This window comes from Pelodiscus sinensis, chromosome 24 (assembly GCF_049634645.1).
Source record: "Pelodiscus sinensis isolate JC-2024 chromosome 24, ASM4963464v1, whole genome shotgun sequence".
NCBI classification, from domain to species: domain Eukaryota; kingdom Metazoa; phylum Chordata; order Testudines; family Trionychidae; genus Pelodiscus; species Pelodiscus sinensis.
This window is the reverse complement of record NC_134734.1, coordinates 17,036,986-17,052,988: the sequence shown is the minus strand read 5'-3', so window position 1 is coordinate 17,052,988 and position 16,003 is coordinate 17,036,986. Positions and strand designations below refer to the sequence as shown.

General features: G+C 48.8%; 1 protein-coding gene across 12 annotated transcripts in view; it reads right to left on the bottom strand.

Moving 5' to 3' along the window:
* Positions 1 to 16,003, bottom strand: part of MEF2D (myocyte enhancer factor 2D) — a 223,051-nt gene that overhangs the window by 198,114 nt on the left and 8,934 nt on the right. The window contains exon 1 of one of the 12 annotated variants that reach the window (XM_075907985.1): positions 4,641 to 5,490. The exons of the other annotated variants lie outside the window; for them this stretch is intronic. The gene's annotated coding sequence lies outside the window, so the exon portion shown is untranslated. Of the gene's footprint in view, positions 1 to 4,640; positions 5,491 to 16,003 lie in introns of those variants that run through there. 12 annotated transcript variants of the gene reach the window in all.

The window sequence follows — 16,003 nt, the reverse complement described above, 5'->3', positions numbered from 1 at the left end:
AAGTGTTTATTTTGGGGGATGAGAGAAAACTTGCAATGTACAAACTGCGGAGGCAAAAAAAAAAAAAAGTGTTTTTGTCGCTCCTGCCAATTGCGCGCCTTGCAATATAAAGACTTTTGTGTAAGATCCAAGATTTCTGGTGGGAATACTTAACTTACTAAGTATATTCTTTCCTGAGGCTTACGCCTAGAGAATCGAACAAGCTCTCATTCATATACCACCTGGGAGAGTCGGCCCCTCTCACGGCGAGGTTTCCATGTTTGCTATAATACCCTACATGGCCTTCTTTTTAACATAGGGCGGTGGCTCGGAATGAGCCAGCGATTTGGGCACTGGGCTGGGAGCCAGGAGAGCCAGGCATTGATTCTGAGCTGTGTGCTGGCCCCTGTCCTCCACTTCTTGTGTGGAACAGCCACCTCATCCCAGCCGCTTTCTTCCTGCTGCCAAACACTCATGTGAAAAGCTCTCGCTTCCTCCTGCACAGTGATGGTTGAGCTAACAGAGGATCCCCATTTGCTGTTGACAGTATAGGGCCTATTACACACAGTGGAGCCACTCTGATTCAGTCTAACACAGGGCAATCAGACACATACATGCACATGCATACATGCAGCCCATTATAATCCCTGCCTCCGAGGGCATCGGGAAAGATTAAATTAGCTAATACTTGGAAAGCACAGTCTATGTGCTGAATATCCTTCTCTCCTCAACTTTCTTCCCCTTGCCAGCCCGGATGGCATTAGGAATTACTTAAGAGACACCGGAGGACACGTTTCCTCCCCCTGTGACCCAGATTCACCTGCCGCCTGATCCTTCAGTGCAGTCGTAATCCAATAAGGGGTGGAGTGGAGAAAGAGGGATTGGTGTTCTTTATTTTTTTTAAAAACACATCCCAGAGCGTTGCCATGGAAACCACCGGGATGCGATCAATCATTTCAGCCTTAGCAGAGGAACCGACACAGCGATGAAGGAAAAAAACACATGGGCTTCAACCAGAAGGCTGCTTTTGTCACGCAGGCCCTGAACTAAGCTTCGGGAGACGTGGATTCATTCTGTCCACAGGGTAGGTCTTTCGTAGCAGCAGAGCTACAATTACAGCAGGGGTTGGTACGCCCACGCTAGCGAGCAGGGCTAAAAATAGCAGGAAAGACATGACAGCACCTGAGCCCCTCATGTGGCTAGCCCAGGCTGCTATGTCCTATTTTTAGCCGTGATCGGTAGATTAGAGCTAGTACAAGGGTGCAAATCCATGCTTCTGTCAAACCCCAGAGAGTGGCATAGACCTACCCCCAGACTCTTGGCTGAGTCACTTAATCTCCCAGTGCTTTAACTCCCTATCATAATCTGTTCTTTATCTATTTAAACTATTAAGCTGTTTGGGCCAGGGGCTGGCTCCTATTCCACGCAAGGCACTAGTCCCCTGGAAGGGGACCCATGCCTGGGTGGGCTGTAGAGATGTAATAAAGGATCTTTAGCCATTAGCAAGACAGGGTAAAGGAGCATTAGGGGAAAAGGAGAAGCCGATGAAATCTTTGAGCCAAACTCCTCCTGGGAGAGATACCATTAACATCAAGGGTACATCTACACAGTAGTGTGTACCTCAAAATAAGCTACACAATTTGAGCTACACAAATTGCATAGATTATTTTGAAATCTGGAGCTGTCTACCCAAGGTATACAGGAAGCCGGAATAAGAAGCCCATTATTTCTAATGCATTTCAAAATAACGGGCGTGCTGTTAACACGCACAGAACGCTATTTCGGGCAAATAACCTCATGAATTCTTATCGGGTAGTCGACTATTCGATAGTCCCTGGGGGCGGGGCCGGCAGCCAGCATGCTCCGGCCTCACTCCCAAGAAGACCCCTACCACTCCACGCTGCTGCCACTGTATCAGAGACAGCAGTATGGGATGCCAGGTGGGAGCGGGAGCGGGACCACAAAGGAATTCAGTTTAAAAACCAGCTCCCCTGGTGAACCAGCTGCCTACTGCCTTGTACTGCTGCCTCTGATACAGACACAGTGGTGCAGGATAGCAGCAGCCCCTGTCTAGGGGGTGGCCTGAGCTCACAGACCCAGCGCACGAGCCGGAACTGAGTTGGGCTGCCTGCCCACCCAACTCCTAATACATTTTAAATGCAGAGCTGCAGCGTAAGCAGGTCCCGGACTCATCACAAGCCAGGACTGAGCCGGGCTGCTGGCCAGCCTGCTCAAAAATTTACTGGCAAGTGGGGAGGGGAGGAATGCGTGTGGTCTATAGCATTAACCAAAAAGCTTTAGCTTTACACTATTGCATCCCTAGTTCACACCACCACTAACTAGAGTAGGAATATAAGAATTTAACTGGTTAAACTCTCAGAAGCTGGCAGCCCCCCAGGATAGCAGCCACTAGGGGCTGGCCACCACAGAGAGCTCATGGGACCAGGAGTCTGTGAGGCTGGGAACCGCCGGCAGTCTGTGGGACCTACAGAGCCCATTTAACTGTGTAACCCACATGGTTGTCTGACTGTTTTTACATCCCTAAACTAGAGCTAAATCGGCATTCGCAAGAGAGGACCATTTCTGCAAAGAATCTTTCAGCCTTGAGTGGACAAGGCCTTAAGGGGCCAGACGCCAGGATCTGTTGCCATGGCAACCTCAAGCCAGTTTATGCAGTCAGGCAGGTGACCTCAGTCTCATATTCTCTGCTCCTCCAACAAAGCCCTGAAAGAAACCAAAAAGCCCACGGGATACCACACCCGCTCTGCCTCTTGCCACCCTCTCCCACACATCCTTCCAGCAGATGGTCACAACAGCCAAAGCCTGGCAAAGGAGGTGAAAGCGATGCCCATTTTCACCAGGCAGGCATCCAGGACCAGATTTTAAAGTGTTCAGCACCCAGAAGTGGGACTAGATTTTCAATAGAGCCCAGCACTCAACTCCTCGCTTTGAGAAGAGCAGAGCCTTGAAAAAGCTGGGCTCGAGGCCCATGGATTGGTTGTACAGATATTAACATGGCTTTTTAGAAACTTCCTGGTTCACCTGAAAACTTACTCGGAGGAACCAGCTGGCATTTGCATACCAAAGACCCCACATCTGCTCTGTTGGGTTCTGTCATCTCTAGATCGTATGCAAAGCAACCTTCCCTACCTTTTCAAGCACTGCAGCAATACACTGCAGACTACAAGAACTGACGCATGAGACTATCCATTCGGTCCTCTCATTAAACTAGTTACCAACTGCTTCCGAGGAAGATGCAACGTTCCCTGTAATGACTGGATAACCCGTCCCTATCTTCCTGAACCTGATGCAGGAGGTTTTTACAGGGGTTCCTTGCATTCCACCTCACAATCTTTCTATAAGTCACCTTCTTTCCCCCCCTCTCCTGCCTTTTCAAGGACTCCCTGCAACTCCCCTCCCACCCTATGCCAGGAGTTCTGAGTATCTCCTTCCATACATGGGTACCTTCGATTTTTCTAAAAAAATCAGTGGAAGTTAGATGCCTAAATACCATGGAAAATCTGGGCCCTGATCTCCATGACATCATGTAGCAAAGAGTTCCACAGTCCCTCGAGGGCTGTAACAAGGGTGGGGCAAGCATGGCGCTCACCCTGGACGCATCATAATCAGGGTCGCAAAGACACAGTAAGTAAAAATAATAAGCTGCAAAAGTAAAGAGCATGATGCATGTTAACCTAAGGAGAGGGGGCACATAATTAATATTTTGCCCCGGGTGCAAAAATACCTAGTTACAGCACAGGATGCCTTAACAAGATTCCCTTTATGAGTTTTGAATCTACCTTCTATTTCATCAACTGTTCCTATGGACTTCTACCACTTTCTATCACTACTCTGCTATATTAAATCCTCTTCAAACCAATAGACCTCCTTATAGCTCAATTATTACAAACAATCAGCTCTCCAGTTCGTTTCAAATGAATGCAAAATACAGCATTGCCAAATCTCATCATTTTACCACATGTCTTAGGATTTTTTTTCCCTCGAGCCCCACTTCCTGGAGCCCTGGGAATCTGAGAATCTCAGCTTCCACTTAAGATAACAAACCTACCTCTGAGGCTATGTCTAGATTGCAGACTTCTTTCAGAAGAAGTTTTTCCCGGAAGAGATCTTTCAAAAAAACTTCTTCCAAAAGAGAGTGTCCACACAGCAAAAGCGCATTAAAAAACCAATCTGCTTTTTCAACAGAGAGTGTCCACACTGAATGGACGCTATCTCGCATGTAAGCTATGATTACTATGAGCGGCATGGCCACCAGGGCACCTGTGCTTTTTCCTCTTTCCTCTTCTTGTGAAAGAACTCCCTCTTCCCGGTTCACACACATCTTTTTCCGAAAGAGCTCTTTTGGAAAAAGGCTTCTTCCTAGTAGAAAGAGGTTTACCAACGCTGGAAAAACCCCTCTGTTCTTTTGATTTACTTTCGAAAGAACATGATTGCAGTATGGATATTACTCAGGTTTTGTTTGAAAAACAGCCGTTTTTCCGACAAAACTTTGTAGCGTAAACATACCCCGAGCTGCAAACTTGACTTCCGTGCAGCCCAACCAGATGAGTCTAACGGTTCCTCCTAGCTTTAAAATCTATTAAGCCCAGAGGCCCAAAACACAGATGATAAATAAAAAGAAGCCAAAAATCTATTTTTACCTCATAAGTTTGGGGATCTCGACTCACGATTTTTGAATATTTGGGGTTGGCAACATGAGGGACACATCAGTCCCTGCGCTCTCCGGAACAGCCAGCACTGGGATGGAGGAAGCGCATAGATAAAGTAGTTCCAGGGGCGGGTAGATATGCTTCCAGACAAGGGGAGGAAATGTCTGAAATCCTCAAAACCACGGAAAGCTGCTCTGTGTTTGTGCAGTCCACTGGGAGCCCGTTCGTGAAGTCCTTTGGGAACCTCCGATGCTTTCACACACATCCTTTCCCTTCAGTATGCGGAAAAAGGTCACCGCCAGACGCTCCTCCAACCATCCGCTTACCAAGCCTAAACACGGAGACCCTCCCACGCCAATCTCACCCTTCCCCCGCCACCCCACCTCTGCCGACTGACTCACAGATGGTTCCTTAGAGTTAAAAGTTGGGGAGGGGGGAAGAGGGAAGCCACAATGGAATTCATGGAAGGCTGGAGAAGAGAGAACACTCTGACTGTGCGTTGTTTTCTCCCACCCGTCGGACGTGCCAGATCGGAGCTGCTGTACCGTAACATGTAGGAGGCTCGGCTTATGTTTCAAAAAGGATAATGTTCCTTTTAAGTCTGAGCCACCCAAAATAACAATGACCCTGAAGAAGGCAGCTCCTCGTAGGCCTGGCTTACAGTGGGATCGGCTATCCCCAGGTAAGCCCCTAGTGCAGACACGTTTTGCAACAGTTCCTGGCTTCCAACCTGGTCACATACACCAGTACAATTCCCATCTGCATCAGAGCCCTGTCTGCCCAGAATGGGATGCAGTCATTTACACCAGTACAAAGTGAGTCTTCAGTGCTGAGTTTTTCACACTCAATTCACATGGGTGTAAATGACTGCGACAGTGTAAACTGTGCGGCCCAGTGGGCGGACCTGTCTTCTGTATGTGAACAGTGCCTAGCACAATGGGGTCCATGCAATACGAATGATAAATAAATGCACCCTTCTGTTCATGGCTCGAGGGCACGTGCACCAGAATCTAGTTACAAGAGGAACTCATGTGTGTGCACCCCAAGAGTAAAGAACTGGGGAACAGGGTTCCATTCTGCTAATGGCCATATGGCGCCTTTTCACCGAGCACCAACCCACGCAAAAGGACATCAGAAACCCACTTCCACTGGGTTGGTGCAGGGAGCAATCACCAGCCAAGCCAACATCTGCCTGGGAAGAGAGATGTGGCCACTCAAGTAACAAGGATGTTGCTTAGACCATCTGGTCCACTTCTGTTTAAGAAATAGAGAGGATCTTATTGATACATATCTCCATCCTCCCCTCGGCAGATAAAGGTGACATATTTCTGCAGGATGAAGACTGTAGCAACACCCAGCAAGAGCTCTGGGCAGCATCTTGAAGACTCGGCTTTGGATACTTGTGAGCAAATGAGTAGAAAAGAGCTATGACTGTCAATTTTCAATGTGGCACCTTGCAATCAGGTGTCAAGCAGCGTTCCTGTAAGCTGAGTGCTTGGGTGGACACCCAGGAGAGATTCAAATGCCACAGAGCTGATAAGCAGTGCCCACTGCTGGTAGTGTGTGTTTCTACTGGTGGTGCACATGTCTTAGGACACAGAACAACATTTATCCTGCACTTGGATGGAAAAAAATAAGAAGAAACATTGGTGTCAAGGAAAGCTGAGCTAGTGGTTAAAGGGCTGGACTAGAGCTCAGTAGATCTGGGTTTGACTCCTGGGGCTAGATTCTCAAAAGCATGTTGGGTATTAAGCTTTTGAAAACATAGCCAGAAGTTTCACAGTGGGAGTTATTGGAGAGCTTTCAAAATCTGGCCTTTATTTAGGTGCCTAAACAGAAGCTGGGGTGTTGCGGGTGTGGAGAGAAGAGAGGGAACAGCCCCCCTTGTGGGCGCTCTGCCTAGCCCACAGCTGAGATGTGAACCGAAGACATATCCCCATAAGCACTGGACTATCCTTCCTCTCCATGTACCCCTGCAAATCAAGTCGCATGGCACTGAATTTGCCTGGGATTCTGCCCGTTTACAGCATGCAGCTTCATTTCATAAATCAGAACTAAACAGCTTCCGCATAAACATTCCTCGAAAAGCAACGAAGAGGAAAAAAAAACCCTTTCCAGGGCAATACTCTACAATGGAGGGACCCGTTTGACCCCATCTGACCCAGTCCACTTCCTAATCATCAAAACAAGCTACTTCCGCAACAGAGTTTTCATAAGAGCAAGAGGCAAGTCTCAAGAGTGCGCACTCGATGCACCCTAAGATAACCACACCCCGGGGTGCAGACAATGACGTTCCTGGCACGTCACCCCTTTCCCAGGGCCCTGGGCTGTGAGATACTGCGGGAGAGACCCGGTTCTCAGTTCAAACGAGTGACTTAACATGTCAGTTTTCCAGTAAATTATTCATCAAGGTCTGTGAGCGGCAACATATAGATGGATAGGGATATACAAGTACCACTAATAATGACATAATGATTCCATGCATGTGAAACTCACTCTTTGGCGAGCCTATTTCTTAGCTGCACAGCTGGCATATGCTCCAGTCTGTCTGTACATTCCACAAAAACATTCCTATTCACAGTCCCTATGCAGTACTTACGTGCCACTTAAACCTGGGACTTATGCACTCCTCTCTGCAGCTACCATTTCTCAAGCATCTAGTGTTCAACAACTCATAAGTATTGCGAGAGGAACAGTTTTCAGTATCATGAATTTCAACTCCCTTTAATACTGATGCTCCCTTTTCCGACAGTAGTGCTATGTTCTGACACCATCTTCATCCCTCAGATGGGCAGTGGTAAGTCTCTAGGGCTGTACACAGTGGCCCTAAGCACTGGACCATCCTTCCTCTCCATGTACCCCTGCAAATCAAGTCGCATGGCACTGAATAGCAGGTGAACAGAAAATAGTGGTATAGAGTTTGAACTAGGGATGCAAATGTAGGCAACCAAAATTGCTAATGAAGTGGGGATTTAAATATTATTAGCATAATCGCACCCGTGCGCTATTCAGATCACCAGCTGATTCGAACCAGGCAATGCGCTCTGGGCCGCGTTATTTCAAATCAAACCCCTTAGTTTGAACTAACATTACTCCTCAAAAAATGAAGCGCAGGATATTTAAATCCTCACTTCATTAGCAATTTCAGTCGCCTATATTTGCATCCCTAGTTCGAACTAGGGGGCAAGTGTAGATGTACCCTGAGTGTCATTTGCTTTATTTACATATCTGCAGCAATCCTGAGACAGGGGTGCTCACAACAAACATGGAGACAGTGCTCTCTTCCAGAAATCTCACCTCAATACCAAAACTTTGCACTGTGACTTTGCACCAAGAGCTGACATGAGAAGAAATGAAACCTTCTAGCTGCTTGCAATAGCTTTCTCTCCAGACAGCCTTGTAACGACACCTGCAACAACACAAGCATTCCTTCCAAGACTAAAAACTTGCTCGCACACGGAGAACTTGGAAAACTGTGTGCAACAGTGCCACCAGGTGACATCTGCTACAAAAGACATGGCACAACAGTGGAGACACTGGCCTAGACCTCCAGGAGGCTGCATTCGATTTCTGGCTCTGCCACAGACTCTCTTGGGCAAACCCCTGAGCCACAATTTCCCATCTGTCAAATAGGGATAATAATCTTTGTTGGCCTGCCATTAACTAATTAAACTCTAAATTCTTTGAAGCAAAGACTCTCTCATGCTCAGTTCAATTTGACAGAAGATGAAAACAACTGTCCCCAGTGTTGAAAGACAAGGCCTAGTCCTGCCGACCATCCACTGATTTCAAGGAAATTTCCACCCCCAAAAGGATGCCGGCAGAAGGAGGGCCCATAAGATTGTAATGAAAGAGCTCAAGAGAGTCAGGAAAACTGGTGCATGGGGAGGGGAATCTCCAAATCTGCTCCCCTCTCCCGAACACCCGGATGAAATCAGGATTAATCCTCCAGGGAAACCAGAGGTGCCAGTGATGAGAAACAAGCATTTCATGGAAAGGCAGCTTCCTTTTTAGACTCCAGGATAACAACTTGGCAGCTGACGAACCGACCTATGTAGTCAGTGGTGTTATCAAGACCTGTATTGAATAAGATATCTGCTTGGCCGTTCCATGGTAAATTACAGTGCTCTGTCACGCTGATCAATATGCCTTCTGGGACTGCGTTCGTGACAATCCCACGCCCTGGGACACACACCTTCTTTGCAATTGCCTCTGGATTGCCTAGCACTGGCTACAGGGTACATGATCCAGGGCTTAAAAGCACCAGACAAGAAGCTAAGAGAACTGGATTCTGTAATGTTCCTCAATTTTTTATTTATATTAGAATATCACCTAGTGGCCCTGCTCCTTGAGGCTGGCACAAAAAAGATGGACAATAATTTGTTAACCCGGTCATTTATTAACCCTTCCCAAACTATCCCATCAACATACTCAATATAAATGTGAGTGAACTCTTTTGGCACCAAGGTGCATCCTGTAACCCTTTGGGGCAGTAAGACAGAAGGAAAAGCCTGTCAGCTGTATTGAGTGTTCCCTTAAAGCCTGGAGAAAGCAGCATTAACTGCAGGTAATTGGCTTTGTCAGTCTATTAGCCATCTTGAGACCCTGCCTTTGCATTAACAATCACTTCAGCTGACCTTGTGTCGGCCAGATCACCTTCTGTGGGTGTAAATCTGTGTCACTCCAGAGATGTCACTGGAGTGGCACCGGTTTACACCTGCTGAGGATCTGACCTATTTTAAAAAGACAACAAGACCAAGATATGAGGCATGTTTACATTGGAGCAGAAAGGTGTGGTTCCCAGCTCACTCAGAGTTGCCCTCATTAGCTTAAACAAAGCTAGCGTGCTTAATAGCCTGGTGGCCAGGAGGGAATGGGTGGCAGCCAGCTCAGGTTAGGCACCTTAGTTTGTACCCAGGGGGGTCCAAATATTACCCTGCCATGCGGCTATTTTTAGCACACTAGCTCAAGCTAGCACTGGCAGGCCCACGCGAGCTGACACCCATACTTCCCAGCTCCACGGCAGGCACACCCGTCCATTTAGGCTCCAGTTAACACGCCAGGAATGGGATATTGTAATTAATGCCAACCACCGAACAAAAAAGGAGCCTGTAAGTTTGACCCATTTATTTTCACTTGGAAGCTCACACTTGCTATTCCTACCCCCAGCAGGTCCCACTAGCACTCAGGCTAAACTATGGAGATTTAAAGTAACTAGGGGGCTGTGTCCTGTGCACTATGTTTGCCAACCTCCCTCTCTCGGGGGGGGGGGGGGGGGTAGGCAATCCCCGCTCCCCCCCCCCCGGCCACTAGGGAGGGCTGGGCTGCGGGAGTCCCAGCCCTTTGTCTCCCCTTCCTCTCCCTTCTTCCCCCCCACCCCCGGCCATACCAGCCCAGGCCGTATCTCTACCCTCCACACCTACAGCCGCACCCACCCTGGCCCTTCCTCCCCCCAGCCTAACACAAACTCCCTTCTCCTGCCTCCTGGACGAGTTCTGCTCCCGGCGGCCGGGGAGGACTGGGCATAGACCATGGCGCACCAGGCCCAGCTCTTCCCTCCTCCCCTTCCCGTGGCTGGGGAAGGCCGAGGCTGCAGTGCCCAGCCCCAGCGCTCCACGTGGCCACCAGAGAGGGCCGGGCTGGCAGTGGGTGGGGCTTGGCTCCAGGGACAACGGGACGAGGCTGGAGGATGGGCTTTACCAGCCCATGCCTACCCCCTTTCCCGCCCCCTCCCCCCCGGCCTGTGGATGTTGTGACATGATGACATCACTCTGTCGTCCCATAGGACAACATTTTTGAGAGAGAGAGAGAGAGAGAGAGAGAGAGAGATAACACGCCTTTCACCCCAGTGCACTTTAGAAACTAATCACTGGTCTGTATAAAATATTTGCTCCATATGGAGGGATGATAGCCGTGAGACAACCACTGTGTAAATCACCAACTTGTGCCTCACGGTGGGCCACGTGATCAGTTTCAGGCAGCTTTAGCTCTTTCACCTGCACTCTGCCCACCACTCCATCTCTGGTGAGGTGAAAACTTTTCAAAGCTACGAGGAATGGTAAACAGGGACCCTCCACTCCTCTCCCTGGGCTAGGGAACGTCTCCTACTTCTCCCCAACCAAACCTGGCACGTTTTACCCTCCTCCTCCAAGACAAAACAAAAATAAAACGGCAGCGGATCAGAACAATTCAGCCCGTCAGGTTAATTCACCCATTGGAAATTACTTGCATTGTGAGTTTGAGCACCTAAACTACAGTACAAGATGAAGGTGATCCGTGCCTGGAAAGACTCTAATTACCACTCATTTAAAGGACCTGATTCTCATTCATACTAAAGCCCTTTTCCTCTGCTCTGGATGCAAATTACAGGTCTGGTCTACACCAGAGGTGAAAGGAAGCAGGTGCACCAAGGTGCGCAGCTCCGGCAAGAGCTGGCTGAGCTGTGGCAAAAGCCAGCGGGGAGCTATTTAAAAAGCTGGCAGGGAGTCAGGTTGCGATAGGACAGTACCTGTAAGAAACTGAAGTTCCTTTCACCCCAGTCTACACTTAGAATTTAGTTTGACATAGCGACAGCACTTAGGGGTGTGAAAAATCCAAACCCCTGAGCATTGTGCTTATATGTAGACAGATCGAGGTCAATGCAAGACTGTTTTCCTGCAATAGAAAAAAAAACTCTTTCCATCGCTCTAGGCCAGGGTGGGCAATAACACGGCAGTGGTTCACCAGGGTTAGTCCCTCGTGGGCTGTTGCTGCTATATTTACCTCTACAGCCACAGGTACCAGCGATCACAGATCCCATTGGCCGTGGATTGCCGGCCAATGGGAATGGCAGGAAGTAGGATGGATCAGGACACTGCTTCCTGCAGCTCCCACTGGCCAAGAACGGCAATCTGCAGCCAGCAGGAGCTGCGATCACTGGTACCTGTGACCGTGCAGGTAAATATAGTGGTGGGAGCCCGAGAAATGGACTAGCTCTAGCCAGTGGGCTGGTATTTTCCCCACCCCTGCTCTAGGATGCATCTATGCCACTGTTTCTCTATCAGTGGCACGAGTACCCTTAGGGGTACTTGAGAGAAGTCTGGGGGGTACGTCAACACAAAACAAAAATTCGGTTTTCTCCAAATTTCAGTTAAGTTTTTCAACATTTTATTCTTTTTGTACTTTTTACACCCAAAAATTTCATTGCCCGCCCAGCTACGATTAAGTTGTTTAAACAAATGTGTTGCAACAGTAGAAAAAAAAATGTGTGTGTCTGAAAACTGTAGGTACTGGGGGTACTTATACATTTTTTTAAACAAAAAAAAAGTTGAGAAACACTGGTCTATGTTATGGGACGATACCAGTTTACTTACAGCACTGTAGCTAAGTCCGATAGCCACTGCAGTGTAGACAAGAACTTGGTCACTTCACTTTAAAGCAGTGGTTTTCAAATGACGGTTTGTGCCCCAGGACTGGGTGGTAGAATGTCAGGCGCTGGGTCTCATTGCAGCAGGGGGAGTTAAGGCAGCTTCCTGCCTGTCCTGGCACCACAGAGTGTTCTTCATCCCAGAAGCAGCTGGCAGCAGGCCTGGCTCCTAGGTGGGAGACAGGGGGAGTGCACAGGGCTCCACACTGCCCCTACCCTGAGTACTAGCTCCGTACTCCCATTGGCTAGGAACCTGCTGCTGGCTGCTTCTGGGGGCAACATGCTCTGCAGTGCCAGGTGAAGTAAGAAGCTGCCTTAGCTCCCCCGCTGCACCACTGACCAGCCCTGACATCCCCCCTCCCCCAAAGCAGGAGCCCCCTCTGTGACGTAGTGGGGGTACTTGCTGGGCTGTGGTGACCTCTGCTGTCTGGAGCAAGACCCAGCAGGGAAAACCTCATTATGCAAAGGTGACGCCAAACCTGTTGAACCAGACACCCCTCTCCCCCCCCCTCCCCCCGTGGAGAGGAACAAAGGAAGGTGGAATGCTGCCCTGGCTGGGGGGCAGGGCTGGAAGAGTGTGGGTTAGTTGCGGTCTGGGAGCATGGAGGAGACAGCCTAGGGAAAGGGGCTGGAGTTTAGGGGCCCAGTCTCCCCCCATCTCAAGGGGGCCTGAGGCATCCTAGCCCAGCTCTGTGACCAGACTACATCTGTGCTGTGCTGTATCCTGGAGAGGCAATAAACTTCCTCTATCCCACCGGCTGGTGCAGTCTGTTTGTGCCATTTCGGGGTGCAGGAGATGCGCCGTCACACCCTCCTACAGCCCAAAGCTCACATCCTAAGCCTCACCCCGGAGTCCACACTCCAGTCAAATTCTTTTGGGTCGCGGCATCAGCGATTTTCTTCAGCTGGGTCATGAGGGAAAAAAAAAGTCTGAAAACCGCTGGTTTAAAGACCCTTTATGCTGCGATGGGGCCAGAGTCTAAATGTCACTCACAGGCTTTAAAATCTTGCATAAAATATCACTGCTCCCCCCCCAAAAAAAGCCCTTTAGACTAGGTTCTCACAAAGGCTGATGCGCTTGAGCAATTTTACTCGAGCATGTCTCCCCATTGACTTCGCTGAGATTACTCACATGAGTAAAGCTACCTGAATGTGTAAGGTGTTTGCAAGACCCGGTTCTTATTTAAATTGCCCAGGGCCAGACTCTCATATATGATCAGACCTCTTCACCATTCTGATGGCGTAAAGAGACACTGGAGGAATGCAGCTCGGAAGCTCACCCTGTTTCAGCATCACTAATGCTGCCACCGGGAAAGAATTCAGGAAAAATTTTCATTTTATTTTCATCATCCTATGGTACTTCATAGCATAGAATCATAGACTCCTAGGGTTGGAAGAGACCTCAGGACGTCATCAAGTCCAGCCCCCTGCCAAAAGTAGGACCAGTCCCAACTAAATCAACCCAGCCAAGGCTTTGTCAAGCCAGGACTTAAAAACCTCTAAGGATGGAGATGCCACCACCTCCCTAGGGAACTCATTCCAGTCCTTCGCCACCTTCCTGGGGAAATACTTTTTTCTAATATCCAATCTAGACCTCCTTCACTGCAACGTGAGACCATTGCTCCTCGTTCTGCCATCTGTCACTACTGAGAACAGCCTCTCTCGAACCCTGCTTCAGGAAGTTGAAGGGTGCTATCAAATCCCCCCTAGCTCTTCTCTTCTGTAGACTTAATTAGCCCAAATCCCTCAGCCTCTCTGCATAAGTCACAGGCTCCAGCCCCCTAACCATTTTTGTTGCCCTCCACAGGACTCTCTCCAATGCATCCACATCCTTCCTGTAGTGGGGGCCCAAAATTGGACACAATACTCCAACGAGTTAGTATCTATTTGATACAAAGTACACAACCCTGAAGAAGCAGGTCTGCCCACAAAAGCTTATGATACTACAGCACTACTTGTCATAAGCATATCTGTTGCTTGGATCGTCACTAAGAAGCAGGGGAAAAGAGACGAGCAATTTTTCTGGCTTGGATTATAAAGGGCACGGCTTCAGTTCCTCTGGATACCAACACAGCACATGTATCAGGTAGGAGCTGAGCCATTAACACAGAGCAATACCAGCCAAAGCATGGCAGAATTCCAGCTCCGAGGGAGAGACGTACATACTCGGCCTCTAAAAAGCCCTGCACTTAATTGCGCGTTGCAGGGATAATATATGAGCAGTAAGTTAAGCACATATCGCTGACGCTCGGCTGGTCCCTGGCTATGTCAGCGCAGGAGTCTGGGAACTTTTCAGAGTCAGTAGGGTGACTCCTCAGGTGGTTCAGTTGACCCCAGGTGCAAGCTGTGCCTCAAAGTATGAATGACATATTCACGTCTTCCTCTTCTCACCAGCTAGTGCATCACACACTTCCTTGGGAAATCCTTCATCACTGGCCATGTAGCCTAGCGGATAGGAACTCAAGAGAGCTGAGTTCTATTCCTGACCTTGTTGCGAGCCTCCTGGACAATCTTCAGTGAGTCACTGCACCTCTGTGCCTCAGTTTCCCTTGGGGGAATAATAGTACTGACCTCCTTGGTAAAGCACTTTGAGCTGATCTTCTCTCTCTTTTCTAACTTGCTGGGCCAAGCAGACAAATACTTACCAATATCGATATTTCATGTATCCTAACCATCTGAGTTAGTACCACTTACATAAGTGGGACAACTGGCACTTCAGAGCTACAGTTCCAGGTTCTCTGCAAACTCAGGCTCTCTGGGCTTTGCCTACAGTAGGAAGTTACACAGGCAGAAGTTTTTCCGGCACAGTGCCCTAGACAAAGCTATTTTGGAAAAGCACATGCACCGTATACCACTTTTTGGGTTTATGTCCGTGCAGCTCCTGATCGTTCACGGTGAGCAAAGCCCTCCCTACCCAGAGGCAAAACACGCAGTCGCGTAGGTCACCACAAAAGGTGGGGCACCAAATTGCCCCAAATTTCATGGTGCTCTAGGCACCTCCTCTCCTGGCTGCCCTCCCCCGCTGCTCAGTGCCGGTCCGGCCCCTCACCAGCCAATCCCCGGCCACCCCACTAGGACTCAGCATCCAGCCCCCGCTCACCAGGCAGTGGCAGGCAGCCCGAACAAGCTGAAGGACTCAGGTGGAGAAGGGGGAAGCTGGGATATGTAGGGCACCAGCACAGGCAGGGACAGCCCTGATTGTGGGTAGCATCCTAATGTCCCTCCACTTTCAGGCGCATTGCCTTGCGGGAAATTCTTGTTGTGCACAGTGGGCCCATTGCTGTGTGCAATTATTATTATATTGTGGGGAGACCTGAAAGCATCAGGCACACCCCACCGTGCCAGGTGCTGTACAAGAAGAGAACACAACGACCATTTTTGCCCCCTAAAGAACTAACAGTATGATGGGATACCTGCATGTCTCTCTGAATTGTGGGCATGCTTTCCCAGTGCATATGTTTCACAGGCAGCAGGTCTCAGAGATTGGCTCATTATTCCCCATGTTCCTCCCACACATACACCCATCCTTCACCTACCCCTTCTATTCCAGATTTGGGAAACACTAGGTAATTGCACAGCCCAGAAACTACAGTGGTTCGAACTTATTTTACAGAAAGATGTATTTATTTTATAGCCCCCGGTGCTTTTTGTTGCTAACCATAATGATGGTTGTTTTACACAGGAGGAAATTTTTTTAAAAAATCTGCAAACAAGTGCAAAGAAAAAGAATGGTGCACGTGACGGCAGAGAGGAAGATTGAAAACGACAGATCTGTGAAGGCAGAGTGGCTGGCAGACAACAGTCGGGAGATGACTCGATTCGCCTTAAAGGGAAAAGCACCACACGCATCAAACTGTTCCTTTAATAAAAAAATTATATAGATACTAAAAAAGGTCAGCCTAGAGGTCTCCCAACATCGCCACAGCTCTGAACAAACCAGATGTTTAAT